Source organism: Pristis pectinata, chromosome 8 (assembly GCF_009764475.1).
Source record: "Pristis pectinata isolate sPriPec2 chromosome 8, sPriPec2.1.pri, whole genome shotgun sequence".
Lineage (NCBI taxonomy): Eukaryota > Metazoa > Chordata > Chondrichthyes > Rhinopristiformes > Pristidae > Pristis > Pristis pectinata.
In genome coordinates, this window is record NC_067412.1 from 78,252,548 (window position 1) to 78,260,081 (window position 7,534).

The window sequence follows — 7,534 nt, forward strand, 5'->3', positions numbered from 1 at the left end:
TGGCTAGAAAATAAAAAGGAAAAGAAGAAGGTGACTGTGCCTATTGGAAGTTCTAGTATTGAAAGTTGTACACAGACAAGCAGCAATCTGACTAAAACATACAAAGTTATGTCTCAACCAACATCCCAATATGTTATACCTCTATCCCTGGATGTAAAGACTCACCAGAGTGAGGACTCACTGTGTACAGTTGGGTAGGAGTAACTCTGACATCTTTAACATTAATCTCACATCCTACGGCGTCTCTTGGATTCATGAGAGAGAAAAAAAAAGTATGAAGAAAGCTCTGGAGTACAGAATGTGGGATTCCAAAGTGCCAGGGGATATTTTCTGTAAAAGTTCTTTCTGGGGATCCTGCTGTTCTAGCTACCAGTGTCCCACCAATTTGGTTCACATTGTTTGACATTAAAAAGGAAATATTTGCATTAGATATAGCTAAGGGTACAGTGCTGACGACATCCCAATTTTCACCAGAACTAACTGTCCCCAGTCAAATCATTGTCAGTAAAGTCAAGTAAAGTTTAACACAGTCTCCTAGGAGCATTCCAGTGAATCTGTGTCACTGGCATCTATCCAGTACTGTGGAGATTTCTCAGGAATTTATTCAGATACAAGAGGATCAGAGTGGTTTGGATAACATCTCAAAAAGGAAATTTATCACTGCAACATACCAGGAAATTATGCCATCATTCCAAAGAAAGACTAGAAATCTGGGTCCACCCTACAGCATCTAAAAACAAGTTATGAAACAACTGATGACTAATAATACATACATGAGGAAGAAATTACATCTGTTTTCAAGGCGATCAAAAAATTATTAATTTTGGGGCAACATTCCACCCTGATATGCACATGCATTATGGTTGTCACCTACTGGTAAAGATAACATTTCAGGTTCCACTGAAAACAGGTATTAATTTCTCATATGTGATAATTAGGGGTTTGAAAAGGTCACCGTTAAATAGGACACTGCTGTGCGCAGCTAGAGCCAAGTCTATTTCACCCAAATTTCCCAGGTCTGCATATTGCAAAACCAACCATTGTAAAAGGGACTGCTAGAAGGTGCCACCCAAAACCACATTCCTTCTAACAAGCTTATTTTAATGTGGAGCCAGAAGAAGGAGTGCATCTATTACCTACAGGATATTGCTGCAAGCCATTTGGCTAGGTTTAACAGTTCTAGTTGGATGTATTCCTGGAGGCTTCACAACATGATGTTCTACCTCAAAACCGCCACCTACCAACAGCTAGTTTCCCCGTATCCAAAACTTGTGTAATAAATTAAAGTGCTCAAAGAATTAAGATTATACAATAATCTTCCTCCCAGGGTTGTAAATCTTTCTCTCAGAGATTGTTCATAACAACATCCAGAATATAAATCTTTTATAACTGGAGATTCCAAGAAAATCCTGGTAGATTGGCAACCACAATCTTAGGCTGTGTCAGCAATGCCCCCACCCCACCCCCATCCCCTGTCTGGTTGTACTACATAGAATAGAATTATCTATTTTGCAAATGACTCATTGGCCTTGTGGCATATCCTCGTTTGGAGGTTACAATACACCATGGTTATTAAAATAATGGCTGAAAGCCAATTTCAAGCAAACCTTGCCTCCAAATTATGCCATGCAAACTCGCTGTTCTTCACAGATAAGTCTACATCATTGGCCTAGATGCTTATTTTTAACCATCATTTACTCCAGTCCATTCATTATATCATTTAGGTATCTTGTTAGATATTCAAGGAATATAATCTTAAAGTAATCTCACCAATTTAAGGCTTCCTTGAGTACTGACCTTGACTGTAAATTTATAATTGGTAATCTAGTTAGTGCTAATATACTGTGACACAACTGAAATTCCTTTAACTTTGTTAATAATCTCATTTGTTAACTTTATCTGCTAATTGTTTGCATACGCAATATACATGTCCTGTTAATTATGATTGTGAAGTTAATCATAATTAGTGAATGACTTGTTACCTGGCTTTGTTGATAGTTTAGTAAGGAAGGGCTAATCATCACCTGGTAGTTCCTGGGTTTGGCAAATAGTGTTGGCAGGGTAAATCCAAATTGTTCATGCAAGATATTTTTATAAGAATGTTTCAAATTCATTTAATAAATTGAACTTAAATTGCCTAGTTGCTGTAGTGGGTTTCAAACAATAGCCTAAATTTCTGGATTCCATTTCAATAATGTAACCACTAATCTACCATATTTTAGTGAATGTTCCATATCTGCTAATCTCTGCCAAGTTTCTGGAACCGATGACTTCCAACAGAATCAGTAAGAGGTAATTAACAATGGTTTAGTCAAGTAAATTAACTGCTTTTATATAAAAAACACATGAAAAAATGACCAGATAATCTGTTTAGTAAAGTTGGTTAAGGGATAAATATAAGTCAGGAGAATCTCCCCACCTCTTCAAATAATGCAATGGAATTTTTCCATCTCTAAAGGACAGAAATCAAGGGTTTGGAATAGATTAAGTTAATGCCTTTGAATGTCAAGGGAAGATAGTTAGACTCCCTCTTGTTGGAGATGGCCATTCTTTATCACTTATCTAGCACAGATATTAATTGTCATTTCTCACCCCATGCCTAAATGTTGCCCAGGTCCTCTTGCATGAAGACTGATTCATTATCTGGAATAAAATACTATGTAATACTCAATGAACACTCCTTTATGTGACCTCATAATAAAGCAAAGATCAGTAATAAAGTGGCTGAAAATGGTGGGGCGAGGGCACTTTTCTGAACAATGTCTTGGGATTAGGATAACTGGCCTTCATCAGCCAAGAATAATCATGGTATAGTGTTGGTTATGAGACTGAGCAGAATGGAGTTTTTCTTCTTATTGCCATTGACTTCAGCATTACTGGGGCTCTTTGATACAATCAATCAATTCTTTTTAGATATTGACTTGGAATTTCCTAGAATCTACCACTAGGTAAAATACACTGCAGTTATTTGTTTTGGGTACTGTGACAAGCACCTCCCAAATCTATAACCTCTACCACTAAGAAGGACAAGAGCAGCAGGTACATTAGAGCTTTATCAATATGTAGGTTCACCTCCAAGTCTTACAACATACTGAATTAGAAATATATCTCCATTGCTTCATTGTCACTGTGTTTATATCCTGGAACTCCCTACTCAATTGGAATACTTTCACCAGAATGATGCAGCAGCTTAAGAAGCTCCCCACCAGTTTGAGGACAATAATGGATGGACCATAAATGTTGGTCTTGCCAGAGAGGTACACATCCTGAAAAATGAATCATATATACTTTCATGTATCTAGGATGTAAAGGATGAGTTGAAATTTTACTTCTGAACAATTTTACACAGAAACATATTATACATGAATTTTCTTGACAGTCTGTGTTCCTTTTAAAATGCATCTTTTCCAGTTGCATTTACTGATGGAAGACTAAACTAACATTTCCATGCTTCCATCCATATTCTCCAGATTTGCATGTGTGTTTGCACATATGGATTAATTTTTAATCAAAAAAAACACGTAGCAATCCATTTAAGTAATTATCTGGATATTAGAAAAATACTTAATGCAACAGACAACATCAAGAACAAAAAGTGAGAGGGGAGTTTCAGCCAATGAAGTCTATCATTGAAAGCACCAAATGTGAGTCAATTCATTTTCTTTCTGACTGCTCACTCATTCTCTCTTTTTTGACAGGAATTGCTGAATACTAATTAGGGTGGGAACCATGGATGATTTTTCACCTTTCTAGCACATGAATAATGTTACTTATTTTTAACCCATACTCCCACTCAAAATGAAATTAGTTAAACCACGAGAGGTCTGAGATCAAACCCGTAACTTCCTTAATCTGAATGGACTGATTACAAACTGAATTTTCAGACTAAGCCATTGAGGAAGATATGAATTCCATATTCAACTGCTTCCCATTTTCAACTTATTAGTTTTTATCTGGTCTAAATATAATCAATGCACATAAATTTCACTGCCTTTTGCACAACTCATCCATAAAGGAGGTTATAAACAATTTAGATATGCCCACACAGAATCAACCCACACATCAATTTTCCTACCTACCAAATTTAGATTATGTTAGCATTTAATTTGAGAAAGAGATCTATGCTTTATTCACCTATATTCCTCTTCCTTTGGGATCAAACACCTTTCTAATGAGATTGCAAAATATTTAGTCCTCAGTCAATGAGACATATGCTTTTTCCCTCTTCTGAAGTAACTACCTTGGGAAAAGACATTGTTCCAAATTCTTCATGTGCTCACCTGAGTAGTCATTCTTCATGTAGAAGTATGAGTGACTACACATTATCAGGGGCCACAAGGTCAGTATGTTTTCACTGATCTGAGCCTCGTTTCCCTTTCATCCAATTTCCACATTCAACGTATTGCTACATTCTCTTTAGCTGACATTCAACAGCACCCTCAATGGGCCCCTGCTACTTGTGCTCTTTGTTATCTAATAGGGTACAGGCAAAGCAGCACCCAACATCAAATTCTCCATCAGAGTAAATAAAAGCCTGCAATGATTTGAAATTGATTGAGTGCTTCTGCTTTCTTCAGATTGGCCTTCTTCACATTGACAGCTGCACCAACTGGGGAACAGGATGGCAAACTTTTTAGTTATGCATGATGTAGAGTTTGAAAGTAAAGCTCCAAGCTTTATAAAGGTTTAGATTTTAAATTCTAAATTGGAATGGGGATGGAAATCTGTATGTTCAGTGGGTTTAAGGTTAACCAGAAAAAGGTTGGTTTGCATATTCATCTGAGAATCATACTAGCTTGTCTCAACAGTGTCTAAAACAAGAGCTTAAGAATTCCTTGAGGTGTCTGTCTCTTCAGGTACATAATTTTAGAAATTACATTTTCCTTTCCCAGATATAGACATACTTTCTTCTGGATGGTGATCTATATTCTTTACTACATTAACAATGGTCAATGACTATCAGTTAAGCTCTATAAATATCATAGCTTGAGTGTATGAATTTTGATTTTAAAAAATCCAAACTCATTTTTGACTATGAGATACTTGCAGAGGAGGTTGAGATTACTTCTGTGAATCTGGTCTGATCAAAAATACACCTGTACTTGAGTTTTGTGTGTTTAGCCTTGAATACTCCTTAAGAGTGCAGATAAATCACTGATTTTGAAGATTGGTTTTCTGATAGCCCTTAAGTTTAGTCCTTGTGAGTAACTGAAATATTCTGTGTATGAAGTTTCATTGGTATTGCAATACTTACAAATATCACGAAAGAATCCAGTTTGACAGGACGATCATTAACAAAGTAGTGAATTTCTTTGCTCTTATTTGTTGGGAAATCTCTGACCACCAATTAGTCACAAGAAAAGGGGAAATCATCAAGTTAGGGGGCACGCAAAAGTAATTATTAACAATTTGTCCTCTTAGAACAGTACAGCGCAGGAACAGGCCCTTCACCCACGATGTTGTGCTGAACTAATTATTCTTACTACACATTCTTTGGAATCAAGGATGGCTTGATTCCACTCAGGCTCTGTGGGTTCTGAGGTGACTGATGAGACCAACATAGGGGCTACAGACACAGATGGGGCACGAGATGCTGAAGGATGGGACAATGGGTTGTTTGTGAGGTGGTGCGCTTCTTCTGCCACTTACACTGAGATTCTGTGTGCAGGGCCTCAAGGTTCTCAGTGCCACCCTGAATGCTACTTCTCCACTTTGGGCAGTCATGGAGCAGGGGTTCCTCGGAGTTGGTGGTGGTTATTGCATTTCTCATGAGGACTTTGAGAACATCTTTGTAAATTTCCCCTGTCCACCTGGTAATCTTTTCCTGTGGAATTGAGTGTCTGATGTCGGGAATGTGATTGATGTAGCCTGACTAATGGAGAAATTGGGTGTTACTAGGCCCTCAGCATTGGGCCTGGGCCAGGACATAGTTTTGCTTATTCTATTGGTCGATTTGGAGGATTTTGCAGAACCAATATAGTTGGTATCATTCCAGTGTTTTGAAGTGTCTGCTGTGGGTAACACAAGCATCAAGAGCATGTGGCATGGCAGGGATCGCTATTGGCCAATAAGCCATGAGTTTTATGCCAGGTTTGAAGTCTTGATCCTCAAATACCCTTTTCCTCAGTTGGCCACGGGGGGTGTGCTAGCACACTAAAGGTAATGGTGAACTTGTTCATCAATATCTGCCTTTGCTGAAAGGCGGCACCCAAGATGAGGGAAATGTGCAACATTCCACAGGGTCGTGTCCTGAATCTTTAATATCAGAGGGTGCTGTACAGAGAAGGTAGGTTGGTAAAGGACCTTTGTCTTGCTGATGCAGAGTGTAAGGTCCATCCACATGTCTGCTTCTGTGAATGAGTTGACAATTTCATGGACAAAGGCCTCTGAATGTGCATAAACACAAGCAATGTCTGCATGCTACAGCTCAGTGACTGAGATTGGAATGACTTTTGGTTTGGGGTGTTGGCACTATAGGTTGAACAGTTTCCCATTAGACTTGTGGATTAGCTCCACTCCAGTAAGAAGCTTGTAGGAGGTGAGGTTCAGCATTTCCTTGAGAAAGATTGAAAAAATTGTCAGGGTAATGTTGCAGCCTTGCATGAGCCCAGTCTACACTAAGATTTGTGTTCTGCCCATGCCTGTCTTCCTGATGCCTGTCACTAACTCCCACTCTGATTAATCTGTCTGTGACCTCCCCCCCACTTATGTAAATTAGAGGAACATCACCCCATCTTCCTTCTGGGTACATTGCAGCTTTCTAGACTAAGTATTGAATTCTACAATTTCAGGTAACTTCCTGTATCAGAATGGACCAGGTGATCCATATGTGATAGTGGCTCAGGTTTTCTCCCTCCATTACCACAGCTTAACCTGCTGGACATTGTCCTGAAGCCACAACTTTTTTTTCTCTGAATGTCATAACTTTCACTTTCCTTTGTCCGTTCTCAATTTCTAACTGCCCTCATTTCAAAGCTTTTTATGAACATGTTCTGTCTCCCTAATGATCCCCATTAACCCTTCAAACATGATCTCATTTACCACTGATTCCACCGCAAAACTTGCCTCACTTTATCAGTGATCCCTTTGTCCAATCCATTCCATCCTTAAAAGTTAATACTAACTTATTTTCTCTCCTGCTAATGGTCTTCAACCTGAAAGGTTGACTTTGTTCCTGTATATAAAGATGCTACCTGACCTGTTGACTTTTTAAAAAAATCTAAGTCTTCTCTTACTGCCTAGATTTTATATGCAGCTGCTTAACAATTTCAGGTAATTCTTTCCATTGCCAGCAGTTCTCTTCCTTGTAACAGTAATTACTATTGAATAGCTGGGAAGAAATATTTAGAAAAAAGTGGAAAAATGTTACATATTCATTTAAGGGAAGAATTACCACACCTACATCTAAAAAACACGTAAGCTATTATTTTAGACGTAGGATTTGAGATTGAAAAACCTACAACTAAAAATTATTTTCCTTTTATATTTTAAGACGTATTTTAAATACAGCATAGTATTTTCTGTTTCTACTTAA